Consider the following 18,344-nt stretch of genomic DNA (forward strand, 5'->3'; position numbering starts at 1 on the left):
AATAAAGCATAGTATGCTAAAAATGTTGCGTATTTTCTTCCATCTTCAGTATTAAAATGGCTGCACAAAAATTCACCAATTTTGATGTTTTTTTTTAAATGTGTGCTGATATGACAGCTGTCACAATGCACTCTAACAGAATTGTTTTGAATGAATTTAAAGACAACTAAGCACTACTGGGGCCATCATAAGGAAAAAAAACTAAACAAACTTTTTGGCCAACCCAATAGTTAAAAGTCTACCTTAAATTATTAGCTACGGTTGAAGCTGTTTTGATTCTTGATCATTTTTAGTTCATTCATTTTTTTAAATAGGAGTGGTTAAAATCTATTTGAACCAATATTCTGAAATTTCATAATGATGTTACTTCATGTAGGTTTATTTTCAACCATTGTTCTGGACACACTGGAGGTCCTTTCAGTCAGGAAACTCATGTCCTTTAATTTGGAGAAACCTTACAATTAATTAACTTACTTATTTAATGTTAGCCTCCCCCACCTCTCTTTTTATTTTTATTGTTTTTCTATTACAGTTGTCCCACTTTTCCCCCATTGCTTCCACCCCGCCCCCCACTCCGTCCACCCCTTCTCCCACAGTCAATCCCCACCTCGTTGTCCATGTCCATGTGTCATTTATACTAGTTCCTTCACTAGACCCTTCCCCTTTCTCTTTTTTTTTTCTGTCCACTCTTTCTGGAACTCCTTTCAGGTCAAAGGTCAAGGGCAGCTAAACCCTCAATGACCCAGCGCAGCCCAGCTCGGTGTCCCGCAAAGCTCAGTCTTGGAGCGCCCAGCTGCCGCGTTCCCTGCGGGTGCGAAGAGCGCTCTGCGGCCCAGGCCACCACGTCACTCGTGACCTGACCCGGCGTTCCCGCCCCGATTCCTGGAGACGTGAGCAACACAGGCCGAGGGTAAGCGCTGCGCGATCCGCGGGCGTTCCAAACCCGGCGTCTGGGAGGAGGCCGTTCCCTGGAGTCAGGGCCCCTGGCGGCTCCTCCGCACGCTCCGGGCGCAGGCCGGGCGTCTGGCTCGAGTCCGCCGCCCGCTCCGGTTTCCAGTTCAGATAAGCCGGCTTCGCGGCTTCCCTTCCGCTCCTTTTCTTCCGCCCAGGAGTGAGCTGTGGTTCTGGGGCCCTTTCGTGCGCGCCGACAACGCTTCGGGGTGGCGGGGGGCGGAAGTGTCCCTGGTCGCCGGCTGCTTCCCTCTCCCGGCCTCCCTTTCTGCCCTTGTACACTTTGCACAGCCTGTCTGGAAAGTCCACCCCGTTTGCTGGCCAAAATGAGCTGCCTGCTTTCCCTTTGCTCAGCTCAGGAATCCCCTTTCGAAAACATACCGGAAGGGGGAGCTTTGGGCCAAGCGAAGGCTTTTCTGTCCCAAAAGGGTCAGCCTCCCGCGCACCTGGTTTTAATAAGAGCCCAGGGAGAAATATGGCCCGGGGCCTGAAGGATCCCCAAGAAATTCTGTCCGTAGAGAGAAGGAAGGGTGCACGTGGATTGTACGTGAGCAGACGCATTCCCTGTACAAGGGTTTGCAAAGACCTCGTGCACTTTTCAACTTTAACTGAAGCTTGGAAAGGATGTAGGTGGTAGTGATGTTAGAGATGGGATATGAACAGCAGTTAAAAACACATTTATTAACATCGAGGACAAGGTGATCGCACAGTTACTTACAATGTATTCTTTCCTTCCCAGTTTTAATAACAAAAACGGAAGATTGAAAAACAACCCTGGCCTCTCCCTGTACTCCCACCGGGGGCGCATGCACACACACATGCACACACATATTTACATAATTGCAGTTATAGGCACACAGCATTCTTATTTCAAATTCTGAAACAAGGGAGATAAATTTACAACCCAACAGAAGTATTCATCAATTCTGAGGAAAAAAGTAGCGCTCCCAATACATGAGCTAGAAGTTAAAGATTGTATCATGTTTTCAACCTATATATTATAAAAGTTTAAAGGATGAAAGACATGAAAGCCTTTTTAAAAAGACTCTTGTGAGACGCATAAATATATATTCACCCGCATTCTTTTTGTGTCTTTATTTAAAGCCAAGGACAAAATTTCTTTCCACCGTATCACTTTGATCTTTCTATTCTTAAGAAAATAACTCTTGCTCTACCTTGTACTAGAATTTTGAGAACACTACTGTTCATCAAACATTTCTCTAATGAGCATTTAACCAGCGGCCGTGGGTCCTGCACGTCTGTTCCCTCTGCCTGGAATTCTTTTCCCTAGTCTGCTTTGCAAGCTCCTCCTTATTTGGATCTTTGCTCAAATATCCATTTCTCTGCCCACCCCGCTTGCAACATCAATATTTTCTTCAAAGCACTAACCAGACTCTGAAATCATTAATTTGAGTATTACCTGCCCTCCCACCTGGATAATAGAAGGGACCTTGCTGTTTTGCTTGCTTTATATCCTAGAACCATGCCCCCCATTTTCCCTCTCTACTGACACTGATTTTTACATAAAAAACAAACAAAAAAACAAACAAAAACAAAAACGTTTGCAGTACAGATTGTTGCCTTGGGAGCTCTTGCTAAGTGAAAGTGACCCTTGAGGAAACACCCTTAGTGTCCTGTCCCCCACCACTTGCTTTTTCAGATGGGTGACTTAGGTGGAGCTGCTGTTCATTCTTAGGGCCCCATTCATAGGGGTCCCTGGCCTGGAGGCTGCCGGGGCCTCTTGCATTTTTGGGGGGAGGTCCTGGATTTTGGACTAGAGAGCAACTGGGATTCTCCCCCAGAGGCCTGGAACTGCAGGCTGTGCAAACCCCCTGACCCTTTAGCACTTCCCAGTGCTTGGCTGCATGCACCGGGTTCCAAGGTTCCTGGTGGGAGCTGCTCATGAAAGACGCTCTGTTATTGTTGGACTCCAGGCACAGGGAATAATTAGGGGAGTGACATGAGCTAAAGTGGAGGCCTTTCCTTGTGGGCTGGGCCACAAGGCTGCAACCGGCCTGCTCTCTGGCAAAGGCCATGGATTCCTGTGGATTCCTACGTGGTTCACTTCTCAGAGGAAGCCTTGGTGAGGAAGAGGCTGAGAGTGGGGGCAGAAAAGTTTGGAATTTCCCGTGGTCCCTTGGGGATTGATTGTTGCTAACTAGCCTGGACAGTACCAGGGTGGAGTGTCTGGGCCTGCTTGCCTTTCCTCAAGGCCACACAGGGCTGCCAGCGTGTTACAGGCAGCCCTGGCGGGGGGCCTGCGTGTTGAGTGGGTGGCGTTGGAATAGCAGTGAAAAGAACCCAGTGTTCTGGGAGCTATCCATTGCCAGTAAAGAAGAAGCTTTTTCTTAAGCTCTGCAGTACCCAGCATGGTGCCTGGCTCACCGCGGGTGTTTAATAAATGTTTATGCAAGTATGGAATGTGTGAGTGTTCTCCAAACTGTGTTTCAAGCCTGTGTTTTAGCATTTGAACTGGACTTCAAAGTTGGATAAAGAAAAGGGGTGCAAACCTGACTGAGGATGAGCAGATGGGGTTGGGGAGGAAACCTTGAGGTCTATTGAGAGGAATGGAAAATGCTCGTAGTTGAGGTGACTAAGCCTTAGTCACAGAGGGGTCTTTCTTATCCAGTAGGCAACAGGGAACCGCTTAGGGTTTCTAAGCAAGTTGTGACATGCTCAGGGTTATGACCAGAAGCATTCTTCTGATGGGGGAGAAGATGTTAGAGAGAAGAAAACAGAGATAGAGAGACCAGTGAGAAGCCCATTGGGGTAGTCGAAGGGACTAGGCATAAGGACTTAAACTAGTGGGGTGACCGGGAAGATGAAAAGGCACGATAACTGGAGCCGAATTTATAATTTGATATCTGATGGAATCTGTTGACAAAGGGGAAATTTAAAAAGACTAAAGATTGGAGATTGCATGCCATGGACAAAATAGATCAGTCAGGAGGAGGAGCTAGACACATTAAATGGGTGGGGATGTGAGAAAGCTGGAATTCAAATTCTGTGTTACAGACTTCTCTGAGCCTTTAGAGAGAATGTATCATACAGCATTTCCCAAGCTGGCTACAGCACTGATTTTCAACCTTTTTCTTTTTTATCTTATGGCACACATAAACTAATTACTAAAATTCTGCAGCACACCAAAAAAATGTATTTTTTGCCAATCTAACAAACAAGCAAACAAAGGGGCATAATTTTGATGCATTTACACCAAACGGCTATTGTTGTGTTGACTGTTGTCATTTTTAAAAATTTGACAATCTAAGGGAAAAGAGGTCAGTGCCCCTCAGGTATTGCATGTTCAAAAAATTCTTGCACCACACTGGTTGAAAATCGCTGGGCTAAAGATACAGAAACGCTGCTTTCCTCCTCCACAAACGTTTCACAGAACATCGTTTGGAAAGGTGTCAACAGATCAGGCCTATAGGTAAGGAGAAAGCCGAGTGCTTTGGACTCTCAGGCTGTCACCTTTAAGAGCATCAGTCCTTCATTACGGCAAGGAAGCGTTTCCCAGGAAGCCTCACGCCCAGGACACTGGGTTCTGGAACCCGGGTCAGTTTCCTTTTGTTCATTTCTTCAAGCTGCTGTTCTAGGCCCTATTTCATCATGCCTCCTATTTATAGCATACGAAAAGTGCAATATTAACTCTGAAAAGAAGATGAGTGTGGATTTTGTACTCCTGCCTGAAGGGTTGGGAAATTCTGAATTTTTTAAGAAATACTTTACACTTTCTTCTGTAGGCCTGGAGGAGGTGGAAGCCCTCTGTCTATTATTGGCACTCTTGCTATTGCCCTCGTTTAGACATGTTTCCTTTAGAACAGGGTCCTTAGGTTTTGAAACGTTAGGTATGTTATTTAATGCTATCATCCAAATGGATCCATCTCTGGGTCTGCTGCAGTGGTCCAAGTGGTATTTAAGGACATGATTCCAGAAAATCAACCTTGTGATTTTTAAAAAACCTTATACATAATATAAAATTTACCATTTTGACTGTTTTTAGATATATAATTCAGTGGCATTAAGTACATTAACATTGTGCAGTTATCACCAGCACCCACCACCAGAACTTTTTCTTCTGAAGCTGATCATCAATACCTATTAAACAAGAACTCCCCATTCCCCACTGTCCCCAGCCCCTAGCGGCCACTGTTCTAATAGTTTCTGTCTGGGAGCCTGAGGACTCTAGGGACCTCATAGTAAGTGGAACCATACAGTTATGTGTCTTTCGGTGAGTGGCTTATTTCACTCAGCATAATGTCTTCAAAGTTCATCCATGTGGTAGCATGTGTTAGAATTTTAAGACTGAATAATATAATACTCCATTACATGTATACACCATGTTTGTCTCTTCATTCATCTGGCTATGGACATTTGAGTTGTTGCCACATCTCTGCGTTCTTAAGTTCTCTCACTAGTCCTTGCCTGGAACTTCCTTCCATACAAGTTGCAGGTGTCTTTTGGGTTTGACTTAATTACATTTGCATTAATAGAAAATTGCAAGCCATCTCTCTAAATCAGGGTGTGAAATTGGGCTCATCAAACTAGAGAAAAAAAATGCTTTTAAACCCCATTTTCAGGTGGGCTTGGATAGCAGCTGTTCTATACTTAATGGGGGTCGGGGGTCAGGGGCTGGCCCCAGGAGCTAGCTAGTGATTCCTGGGAGAAGAAAATCCCTTTTAGTTCGGGAAGGGAGCAGGGCTAACTTAGCAGTCAGCAGTTCAGTGTTGGGCTGACCGCCGGTGCTGTCCTAGCTCCTAGACCTTTGCAAGACCTCAAACATTTGGGAAGAGGGTGGGCAAGTCAATAGGTTGGTTGGAAATCTAGGCCCAGACACTATACGAAGTGCTGCTTTGGAGGCTGCTGTTGGGTCTTAGGTTTGAGGCAGAGAGATCGGAATGGGGGGACGTGGAGACCACCAGAGTCCTGCGCTCAGCCCAGTTTCCCACACCATCCTTTCTCCTTCCCAGAAGACTTTGCTTCAGGGAAAACAAAATAATTTTGATTGAGTTATTATGTTGCAGTAATTTCAAAGCTGGTTTAATGAGGTTGTTTCCCGGTTGCCAGCCTCACAGAGAACTAGATTTATTGTTTGAATCTACCGGTTCCCAACTTGTGCACTGATGTACCCAACATTAAATTCATGGGGGTGCTGGAAGATATTCTAAATTTTTGAGAGAAACCCAACTATACTCGACATCTCTGGGATAGCCGAGAACTACTAGCTCAAGGTGTGAAGTGTTCATAGGTTCAGCATGAGACTGTGCTTTGTTCCTTTCAATGCTATCATATCATTGCGAAGCTGGGTTTTCGGTGGTAGTTTTTATAAAAATCAGACCCTGGTGAAAATCGGTGTGGAGTAGGGAGTGGGGGGAGTGGTGTCCAATCTGAGTCCAAACTTTAAGAAGTTGTACAGTGTCCAGTAGTTGTTCATAGTCCATTAATAAGTAATTAGGATCATTTAGATAAAAATATATATTTTAAGTTATGTATATTATGTTTTCAAATGGCTATATTGTTAGGGCACAAATACTTATTAAGTTGTTTGGATTTCACTACTTAACAAATGGAACTTTTAGGGATTTCTTTCATCCTAAGGGTGCCATAAAAAGTTGCTGAGACACTAAAGGCAGCATGTACCAAGAGAGTTTGGGCATCTTTAATCTATCAGAAAATTCCCAGAGATATGTATTTACGTTTTAATACACCACACATGGAGATGGGGTTATAAGAGGAGTAAAATAAACACTTTGCTTTGATATTTTCTAAAGTAAATTGCTTTACTTTTCTGATCATAAAATTAATATGTATTATTATTTTAAAAAATCCAGAAAGGTGCAAAATAGAAAATGAAACCCTCCATATTACCGCCTTCTCCTCCCTCCCAAAGATAATAGCTGTATCTTTTGGTGGATATTCTTCTAGACTTTTTTTCTGTTTATTATTTAACAATACTAGATATTTTATAAAAGCTGACTATATAAATTTTATTTCTTTATTGCTTTTTGAAATTCACTAGATTACAGCTGTCTTTCTCTGTCAACATTAAGAGGTTTCTAATTATACATAATGCATATATGTTTACTTCAAACAGATTTATAATACACTTTCAAGGGAGAAAAGCCTCTGAATTCTAGAACCTTTTTTACTGACCGTGGGAAGATTCCGCTATTAGAGTAGCTCAACTGTGCCCCCTTGTGCTTGAAGTGATATTTAACATTTTTCTTCAAATACGTGTAAGGCCTTATATTCTGACATGGAGTATTATACAAAGGTGAATGAAATAAGATTAGGAGCTCACAGTGTATAATTAAGTAACTATGAAAGGAAATAAAACGTAATTAAGGATCATAAAGGAGCTACAGTGAACATCTCACAGGAGGAAGAAGTTAGTCTGCCCATGAAGATTAAAGACTTTGTAGCCTGCTTACAACAGCGGCAGCAGCAATGACAATGATACAGTTAACATTTATTTCATGCTTATAGACCACGAGCTGCTCTTTGCATTTTTTCATAGAAAAGTTGGAATTTCTCTGTTTAGGCCTTTAAACGTGGGTAGGATTTCGACTTAGAGGGGTGATGAAAGGTGGAATGAAGGCAGGAAGGCAGTCCTCCAGGTGGGGTAACTGCAAGAGGAAAAGCCGGGGAGTCTGTGCAGAGAGGAGGAGGGCCTTGCAGATTGCTTTAAGTGAAGTGGGAAACGGCTTTAGAAAGAGGTGAGTGCCTTGACGCCAGGCCAAGGTATGTGACCCTAATTCTGTCACAGGCAATGGGAACCAGTGACTCAGCTTTTTTTTTTTTTTTTTAATCGGGGTTAATTTTATCAGAGCTAGACTTAAAGAAAATTAACTTTTCAGCAGTGTGAAAGATGAGAGACTCAAGGTGGAGATGCCAGTAAGAGGTGTGACCCAGGTCAAGGTACAGTGTACCGCTGCTCTGGGGAAGGGCACGGTGAGGGGGAGCGAGTCTGAGCCCGCTTAGGAAGCCAGCAACCACAGGATCTCTTGTTTGAGTTTCACTTTTGTTATTCCTGGGAAGCCACAGTAACAGTTGGCGAACTTCAAATGGAGGTCCTCATACCCAATGGGCTTATTCTACATGAACTAAATCGAGTGATTTTCCAGCCAATGTTCACGTGATGATTTTACCCCTCTCCTCCAAGAAACTGGAGGGACAACAGCTAGATCACATTCAGTCCTCGATCTGGTAATTTTGACAGAGCCCAGGTCCTCTGGTAGGATGCATTGTTCCTAGCCGTTCTCTAAGTTTGTGATGGTGGCATGGTGTTTGGAGAATGGTGTTCCAGTATGTTTCTTTTTCCAGTGGCTATGAAACCAGAGGGAATTTGCCGAACCTGAACAGGATTTGGATGAGACCTGAGGAGCATTGATTCTATGTAGGGGAGATCGTTGGAATTGCATGATCATGGGCGCCACAGTGCACCGCACGGTTGTGTGGCCATTTACAAAGACGAAGCAGTTCATTGAGATGATCAGAGTTTATTTTGTCTCCCAAAATGATCCATTTAAAAATTTTATTTATAAATGCTTACAACAGAAATTCTGTCTTTGATGTAAGTGCCAAGTGCAGCGATTCTCAAAGCAAGGTCACCAGTTTGTTGGTGAGCCCCTGGGATCTTCTTGATGGGCTCAAGCCTGTCCCATAAATGCATAGGGTGTCATTTTATAATAAAAAGTAAGGTCCATGGGCTCATATTTATCTCTAATAAAGCTGGCAGTAAGTGATTCAGATGTCTTCCTCCCAGGTCTTTGTGACCACTGGCTTCCCCATGCATATGTGGGCATATTCTATATAGTTCGAGGGTCACTGATGTGAAGAGATGTGATTATATTGATCATATTGATCGCTCTTGTGCATTTCCCCAGTAACTTGTGAACTTCTCTGCACTTCATGGGAACTTTCAAATATTTTCCCTTGAGAAACTATTGTGAGTTCTATCACATTTTAAAGATAAATTGAAGGGGGAAAGTTATGTCAGGTGTTTCTAGGGCATTCAGGACCCAAAATTCAAAAAGATTACCATGGCTTTTTTCTCTGAAAGTGAGAGAATATGCTTTTGCTCATGGTCAAAGAGGTGTGACTGACTATAATGTATAGTATACTGTAATGCAGTTCTTGAATTTGTGGACCACTAATTAGCATGCTTGAGCTGTTTCCAACTTTGCCAGAGTCATAATTCAAATCTGATTTGTCATTAGTACACAGCAGCATCATATTTCAAATCCTATCAGATTATAGTTATGTACTCTATCACTTTTTAACCATTTAAATTACATTCCTGTTAATAGGATCTCTGTTTTAATGTCAACAGGAGGATTGGTGGATTGCATGGTTCATGTCTAGTTGAGTTTTTATGGCTAATTGGGCACATATGTGCTAAACTAACCCCTCTATTTAGAAGTGAAGGATTTTACTAAAAATGAGCATATTTTTATTATAGGCAGCTTAGTTTCATCTGCTTAAGTAGTTTTTTAAACATGAAGCATTTTTCAGTACAACTGTATCCTGATGTGTTAACTGTATTTTTAAAATGCAGATTTCTTTCACTAGCTTAATGGGAATTCACAGAAATCATAGCCTTTTAATTAAAACCAATATGTTTCAGTGCCAGACATTCTGAAGGATTCCAGTGAACCAAAAAAGAACACATTTCTGCACTGGAAGTGTGCATATGGGACCCTTCAGAAGCCTGACAGAAACGCTTGATGGAAGGACTGGAAACAGGAAAAAGATTAATAAAAAGGACGTCAGAGTAATTTTCAGAATAGCTTAAATAATGTGTGTAGTGAAATAATTTTCTACACCAAAGGATGGTTTGATTGAAAAATTGTGAGTCCTGCATAGTCTTAATACTATGAAGTCTAAATCTAACTCCAAACCATTTGAACTAAAAAGAGGGCCTATCATAGCTATATTTTTTCAAACCTAAAATTGGTACAAATTCAGAACTAGTTCGAGTGATCTGATAAGCAAAATTTGGAAGCCAAGGGAACAGAATACTTGAAACTGAAAGGGTTATCCAAGGTCTGGAATGTACAGTCATTGAGTCATTGTAGTGGCAGCTCTGAGAAAATCAAGGGCTCGTTTGGTTTCAGTTTTGTCAAACGGAAACGGCCTGGGACCAGAAGGCGGATGACTGACATTCCAGTCCCTGCCCTGCACTTCACTGGCTGTGGGACTAGACAAGTCACTTAATCTCACCATGTTTCTGTTTTCTCAGTTGTAAGACAGTGATTATATCTACCATAACATCTTAGGGTTATTGTTAAGGCTCCTAATGAACTCTTGCATATAAAAGCTTCTTGAAAAATAATGCCAAAGCATTACTTATATAAATGGAATTATTTCTGTGGTTTGGAATAACGCAGGCCAGACAGAGAACATGCTTGATTGGTCATTTCCTTGCTCAAGGGGTCATACCTGCCTGGGGTAAGGAAGGGCTCCATAGACAATGCTGGATGAATGCATGAATGAATCGATGAACGAATGAATAGTTCTCTTTATTCTGGTTTTATTTCCTCCCTCAGAGACGTGGGCCAAAAAATAAAACTAAATGTGTGGTTTGGGATTCTTTAGCATTTTACGCAGGTGCACTATTCTGGTACCCATCCAAGTGGGAGCCACATGTATAAACACACTATAGCCTGGTAGACATCTAGTATTACACATATACAGGATGTTTGGTGGGGTATTTTTTCTACGAGGTTGGTTGTGGCAACATTTTAAAGGAAGGCAGTGGCAGTTGTATCCGCCTCCCCTGTGTGGGGCCTCTTTAGTGCTCCTACCTCCACTCTTTGACCCAAGGTTTTTAATGGAGGTTATGGGGGAACGAGAGAGGGAGGAAGTCTCCTGTGCTTGCAGCCTTTTGGAGGAACAGTGTTCTTGATTTTCTTCCCTTACCCTGAGGGAGGGGTAGAGGCTAGGGGTAATTCCTACAGCAAATTAAATGAGGGGAGAAATTCCTTCTTACTTGCAAGAAGGGAAAACTGGCTTTAGGTTCCCCCGTTGGGCATCTGCTCAGGCAGCAGGCTTGCAGGTCTGTTCCCTGGCCCACTGAAGCAGACAAGAGGGCTGGACAGGGAAGGATGATGGAGGGATGCTGAGGGGGAGGCCTGGGGCAGCCTGCACGTGCACTGGCTGTGTGGCGAGGATGCGTGAGGTCATCGAGCCCAGGTGCACCCTGTGTGTGGCGCCAGACTGTTCGGTTGGACTCTCTTGCTGGTTTTCCCACCCGCGAGGGTGGCCCACTGGGTGAGGAAGCAGTGTGAGGTCACACTTCCCCTCCAGCCCTCCCTGCAGGTGAGGGAGGTGATGAGATTTAGACCGAGTCACATTGACATTTTAAACTGAACTAGTGCTAAGGGGCGGAGAGGTGAGGGAACTTGCTAGAGAGCCAGTATTCCAGTTGGGAAGGGAGATTTGACAGTACAGCAGAAAGCCGTGATTAGAAGACAGAAAACAGAGATAACCCTAACTGTTTCATGTTTGTATGGCAGTGAGCAGAGACTGTTCCATGAAGTTATTACACTAAATAAAAACTGTCCTCATGTGGTTTGACTCCAGTTACTTAATCACAGAATCCAGACTCTGAGCAGAAAAAACCTTAAAAATAATTCCTCTAGGTTAGTGGATTTCAGATGATGTTCCGTGAAGTCTGGAGTGGAGGTGGCAACCCACAGAGGTTGCTCGGGACCCCCTGAGAAGGGGATAAGGAGGGTAGGACTTCTGCTTCCCCCACCCCACTTGCCTTATCTAGAAAAAGGTTGATTTTATCTGATTTATATATCAGGCTTCATTGTAAGATTACTTTGGTCCAAAGAGTTCCCCAGTTAGGGGGGAAAAAGAGACTTCCTTATAATCTACGTCCCTTATTTCTGAGATAAGTTCACTGAAGTTCAGACTGGGAAGTGACAAGCCATAGGCCACAGAGCCTTGACACACAGGTCATTTAGTTTGGCACCCTGCCCCAAACAGAAGGGAACACTGAGCCTCAGGAATGCAAGGTGCATTTATTAAGCAGCTACTAGGTAGAGTAGTGTAGTAGGGTTTTTTCTCTTCTTCTGTCTAAACGATTAAGGCAGTTACTGCATGCATTTGGTGCCTTTACTGCCGGAAAAATCACAGCCAACAGGGGCTTTCTTGGGTTTCCTCGGTAAGAGATTGCTGCAAGTCAAACACTATTAACTTTAATGAAGCAGCTTTGATGGTGGGGAAGGACAGCTGACACCACATTTCCCCAACAATAAACCACTCTGACAGATAAAAACAAACAGGCTCCAGATAACACAGAGCGTTTCGGAGAACAGGGCCAATAACACACGCAGACAGATGTGATCCGGGCTTTCCTGTGAAGTGCCCCTCCATCTGTTGTGGAAACGTCTGAAAGCCAGGCAGGATGACCTAATCCGGCTTTTACAGAAACCACTGCCTGGGTTACTGTTAGGATGGGGCCCGGGAGGAAATTTCCAATAAGCCTAGTACGCTCCAGGACTTTTTTCTGAAGACCCTCTTTGCTTTGTGCTGGCCATTGAATCTGAGCACTGATGGTTTGTTTATCCAGTTCTAGCAACCTGGGTAATATACTCATCATTGTTCCCAGCCGTGGGTGACCGACCTGCCCATGTTCTCTCCGCGGAGCGCTCTCTCAGCCTCCAGAAACCACGGAGAGCAGGAATCACTACGCATGCGCTGCAGGGGCTCACCTCCTTCTCGTTCAATCCTGATGGAGAGCTCGTCCTAACACAATAAGCATAACAACAACGAGCACAGCCAGTCAGGGTTAGGCCAGGTCTGGTGCTGATGCCTGTTGGAGGCAGCGAAGAGGAAGCGGTGGGTACCTCGGAGCTCTCGCATGATTTGGCCATTCATCATTAAGCCCAGATTTCAGTGAGACTCGTTTTTAAAACGTGTATTTCAATTCCCTCACCAGGTTGTGTCACTTAATAAAATGCCTATAGTGTGTCCTTTCACCGGGGGCTGCTTTTAATGTATACAGGGGAGACGGGTTCATTATAATTGTCCTTTTGAATTTTAAGTCATTTTCTGCATGCCTTTTTTCGTTTGATCTTCCAAAACGTCCCTAGGGAAGATTTTTAATGGCCTCACTGATTTGCCCAGAGTTGTACAGGCAATAAGCTTCAGAGCCAGCATTGGGCGATTTCAAGACTTATTCCACTCTAGTGGAAAGAAAGCTCTAAGGGTGTGTGTGCATGTGTGTTGGGAGTGCGATGTGCATATGTTTGGGGGAGGCAGTGACTAGAAAGCAGAAGAGCTGCCCTGAATTACTTAGCGAAATCCTCTTTTTTAAAAAAATTTATTTTTTAATTCTCACTTGAGGATATATTTATTGACTCTAGACAGAAAAGAAGGGAGAGTGAGGGGGAAGAGAGAGAGGGAGAGAGAGAGAGAGAGACAGAAACATTGATGTGAGAGAGAAATATTGATTGGGTTGCCTTTTGTATGAACCCCGACCGGGGACCAAATCCAAAACCCAGGCACATACCCTGGCCAGGAATTGAACCCATGACCTTTTCACGTATGGGATGATGCGCCCACCAACTGAGCCACATGAGCCAGGGTGTGAAATCCACTGTTAATTCCAGAGCCCTGGTGTAGCCTTAAATGTCATGCTCTTTCCTCAGGAGTGTCTTTCGTTTACTAAGATAGGTGACAAGTTACCCAAGTGCTTGTTTCCATAGCAGTAATAACTATTATATATTAAGTGCCCACTAAGTCAGGCACTTATGTGAACACATAATTATATCTTTACTATTCGCACCAGTCCTAGAGATACTCTTGTTACCTTAATAATAAGAGGTACTCCTATTACTCATATTAAGTGACTTGCCCAAGGTCACGCAACTTCTGAGCCTCTGCCGTCCCACTGTGCCACATCATGCCTGAGTCTGGGTGTGAACACACGGTCAGAGGTGAACAACAGGAAGGAGAGAGGCCTTGAATTGGCCAAACTATATGTTAATCATAATAAAAATAATAAGAATACTAATGTGCCAATCCCTATACGAAATTAGTCATAGGTCATCTTATTTATTACTTTGACCAATAGAGACTTCTGTCACATTGCTACTCTCTACCCCTCATCCCTTGGTTCTTAGCTTTCGGTATAAAAACCCTTCCCCACTTTTGTGCTTTGGCCATGGAAAGAAATTGTTTGTTAAATGCATATAGCTTTGCTCTGGACAGTCCCCCTCCCCTTGCGATCTGGAGATGACTTAAAACTGGGAGAGAAGCGGACGGCACTGATGACAGAATGGAGATTCAGAATTATCTTAATAGGCTGAAGCCTGCATGAAACTGCCAAGAAGAAAATATAGAATTTTGTTTTAAGGCCTAACATTCAGTTGGAGGTGACAGAGGCCTGCTTTAGGGCCCCTGTGAAAGGATCCGATGTGTGAAGTGTCCAAGCTTAAGATGGGTCAGGATCGCTCATGATGTAACAGATGCAGTGCCAGGAATTGTTCTGAATCATGCATTGTTCTGGGAGCCATAAGAGAACTAAGACAACATTCTTAGTTATTTTATAGATGAAGAGGCTAGGCAGCTTTCTAAAAAAAAATTTCTTAATTGATTTTAGAGAGAGAGAAGGCAGGGAGAGAGATCAATTTGTTGTTTCATTTATTTACGCATTCACTGGTAGCTTCTTGTGTGCAACCTTGGCGTATCAGGACAGTGCTCTAACTGATTGGGCTACTCAGCCAGGGCCCTAAGCATCTTTTTTATCAGGTCACAAGATGAATCTGGAGTCACTTCTAAGTAATAGGAACACATTAGCATGCACCAGAGTCAATCCCCTTTGCCTCCCAGTCTTTGGTGGAAAAGCAGGCCCTCTTCTGAGATGGTGGGCTCCTCTCCCTGCAGGTCTGCATATAGAAACTGACAGAAGAAAAGCACTCAGGACTTTCCAAGGATGACCTCCTGACTGCACCCCAGCCTTTTAGTGATTCCATGAGGTAGTTCGTCCCACGCTCTCCTTTTAACCGGTTAGGAAACCGAGCCTTAGAGCAGTTCTGTGGCAGAGGCGCGCTGTGCGAACTTTGACATTATACCTGGCCTGGGACTTTTAACTCAAAGTTTGAAAAGAAGAGAAAGTTCCCTTTGCCCCTTCCCACACCCTTGGCTGGGGTCGGGTTTCTCTAAGATGGACAGGCTGAGAGGACATGGGTTTACAAGGACCCTGACTGCAGGGCTGCATGATGACTGGTAATTAGCTTGCCCTTGTGCTCAGGACCCCAGGCAGAGGACAGGGTGGTGAAAGGAGTCAGGGTCCCAAGACCACACTCCCTTGTCTTACCGCAGGAGACTGCCTCTCAGATGCCACAGCCACTGGGTTTTGTGGGAGCCGTCGGTGGCCCCCTGGGACTCAGAGCTGCCCTTTTCCTGCAGCTCTGCAGCCATCCCGATGCCGCCTCCAGCTTGAACTCTGACTGCTCCAGGCTAACAGCCAACAGTGACAGTGACAGTTTGAGAGGAGAGGCAGCAAAGAATGATGCCTGAGGCCCAGAGTTGACTTTCCTGATTTCCTGGCTTTTCTCACCCAATATTTTTTATATGCGGATGAAGTCACAGTAAAATGAACACCAGGGGCCTGGTCACTGGGGGAAGAACAGCAGTGAAAAGCAGCCTCAGGCGTATGAGCAGGGTGTGCAGTGGGGGAAGCCCTGGCCTCATGTGCCTAAGAGTCAATGGAGGGGGCTGGGGCGAATTAGAGGTCTTTGAGGCTCAGTTCCCTTGATCCCCTTCAGCTTGGAGCGCCCCCTTCTGGGCTGTCTTTTATAGGGTGGAAATTTAGCCCTTCACTGCCATAGCTCTGGTTTCCTTCTGCCAGGTGCCATACAAGGCCCCAGGGGATCTTGCCTGTTTCGTTTTGTGTGGACTTTGGCACACGGAAGACATTCACAGGCTTTCTAGAAGTTTGGTCACAGCCATTCTTGTGATTACCCCTGGTAGAAGCCTTGAAGCTGGGCTGGTTTCTCAGTTATTAATTTCAGAACATCTGCCCTCTCGTGGTTCTTGGGGGAACATCGACATTCGGAGTTGGGGACATTTAGTGATAACCGTATTTTAAAATGAATGGCCAGAGAGCCGGGTGACTTGAGAAAGCTGAGTCCCTGGAGCTCCACATTTGAACACCTCTTTGTGCGTCCATCACCCTTTCCTGGCCATTGGTAAGCTTGGACACTGTCCAAACCAATTTAGACTATTTTAATAAAAAATGAAGCAACACATCCCTAAAAACAAAACTTGGTTTAGATTCCTTGTTCTTGTTCAGCACAGTCCTCTGAAGCCCTTTAACTTGAAACCCCTGTTTGTTTACATTACTCACTGGTTACATAGTTGATTCTCAGATTGCATCAACCTTGGCCCTGTGCTCTCTATGAAACGTCCCTTTGGCATCCCTCACCCTGTAATAAGTAGTCTACTTTCTTGTATGTTGTAGAAAACGCTTTCAGTTACATACCCACCTTAATATTTGATTTTTCCCCATTTCTTCAAAGTGAGGACAGATCTTAATTTATATGGCAAGTTGAACTGTGTGCTCCCTTCCTAAAGTTTTTAACTTTACCCTTAAGTTGACTCTTGCCTACTCAATGACCTTGCACCCTAATTTTTCCATTTACTTCCTGTACTGCATTTGAAGTGCCTATAAATCACATCTTAGGTCAACCCTGGCCTCAACATGAATAATATTTGTGTTCTCGCTGTGAAACACAATTTTACAACAATGCCAATTTATTTTTTTGGCAGTCTAGACTTTCATTCTTTTTCCTTTTCTTTTTCTTTTTCAAAGCCCTATTCAATTTCCAGTCTCAGCTCTTGGGGTGATTACTGCTTTAATGCGCTAACTTTTCACCTCTCGAGGCATATCTGGAAAATGTCTCATGGGAGGTTCTAGGTGGGCCAATTCAGTTGGATGTGGGCTCCAGGTGGTAGTGGGCGCACTCAGGAAGTGGAGGCAGAACTGGAGGAAGGAATTGGGGAGACTGGCCATATGGTGAGTAGATTCTCACCTGGAACTTGGTGGGGTTGGCCACTAACAGGCTTCAGTTAAAGAAAGGGCTCCTCCACATCAGACCCTCCTTTAATTAAAATAACATACTGTAGTGATCTTGTAATCACTGGTGTGTTTCCAGAGGCTATCAGGGGGCATGCGGAAAAGTCAGTAGAGCAGAGACAAGATCCACTGACCTCATCTCCCAAGCCATGGCGGAGGGAAAGTCAGCGTTTGGCAGAGAGAAGGTAAAAGCAGATAGAATTTGTATCTCAGTCCTCTCTCCTCACAGCTTAGCTTTCCATGATAAACCATTCCTCCCCCTGGTGACAAACAGTCAACTGTAGTTTGTACCCCCTGTTGTTTGTGTCCTTATGAGCTGTGTGTGTGTTTGTGTGTTGCATGCTCTATGTTGGAAGGCTCGGAATTCTAATTAAGTGTGCCCTCAGGTGGTGGGAAGGTCCCTGAGCACTGCCCCAGGCGGCCAGCAGTGTTTACAGATAGATGGGAACTCAGAACTACAGAGCATCATACCTCTCATGAAGCCATGGCTTGGCCCCATTTGCCTCGCAGGTAGATGTTGCAGAAAGTTAAAAGAGAGCACCCTGCAGTCAGATAACTTCTCTGTGTAACTATGGACATGCCACTTATCCTTTCTAAGCCTTAGTTTTTAAATCTGTATCATGGGAATAAGGACACCATAGTGTGATAAGTAAATGAGGTGATGCATTAAAACTCTTAGCACATAGTGCTCAGTAAATATTAGTTATAACGATGAGGATGGAAGGTCCATTATGGTATCAGCTGGTGTGGTAAAAACTTGGACTGTGGGCTCAGGAAGGCTTGCATTTGGACTCCTAACTCATCTGTGTTCGCTCAGCGACTCTCAAAACCTCATATAACCACCTGATCCTTTATGTTCTCATCTGTAAATTGATAACTATATCCCTCTGCTCCAGAGTTGTTGTGAGGCTTCTAATAGGATGTACCATGCTTGGCACATAGAACTTAACAAATTATTACCCGAGTTCCCATTCCCCAAGTCTCCTAAGATGCCGTGTATTGTCTCTAATAGGCAATTTAACCGTCGTTTTACTTGATATGACCCAGAGTGAAAGAAAAGGGGATCCCTTAGAATGACACCCTCCCCTTTTACGTTAAAACAACCACACTTTCAGCCCCCTCCCAAAACCCGGGAACCTTTTGCTCTGCAATTTAAAATGCTAACTTAACTGAAACAGATATTGCTGTTTTGTTAAAATTAAACAGATGCATATATTGTTACAAAACAATGGATTGAGAGTTTTCCTAATCATTCTGCCAAAGATCAAAACTCCTTAACTGGGCAGCACACAGAGCCACA

At 44.1% G+C, this 18,344-nt stretch overlaps 1 protein-coding gene across 2 annotated transcripts in view; it reads left to right on the forward strand.

Annotated features, from left to right (window-relative positions):
- The first annotated feature begins 730 nt into the window (after nt 1-730).
- LOC150018014 (uncharacterized) overlaps nt 731-18,344 on the forward strand; it is a 162,105-nt gene continuing 144,491 nt past the window's right edge. Inside the window, exon 1 of one of the 2 annotated variants that reach the window (XM_090267597.1) lies at nt 731-910. The gene's annotated coding sequence lies outside the window, so the exon portion shown is untranslated. The other variant, XM_090267598.1, reaches the window with a different exon arrangement.

This window comes from Furipterus horrens, unplaced genomic scaffold (genome assembly GCF_987537825.1).
Source record: "Furipterus horrens unplaced genomic scaffold, mFurHor1.1.pri manual_scaffold_2, whole genome shotgun sequence".
Lineage (NCBI taxonomy): Eukaryota > Metazoa > Chordata > Mammalia > Chiroptera > Furipteridae > Furipterus > Furipterus horrens.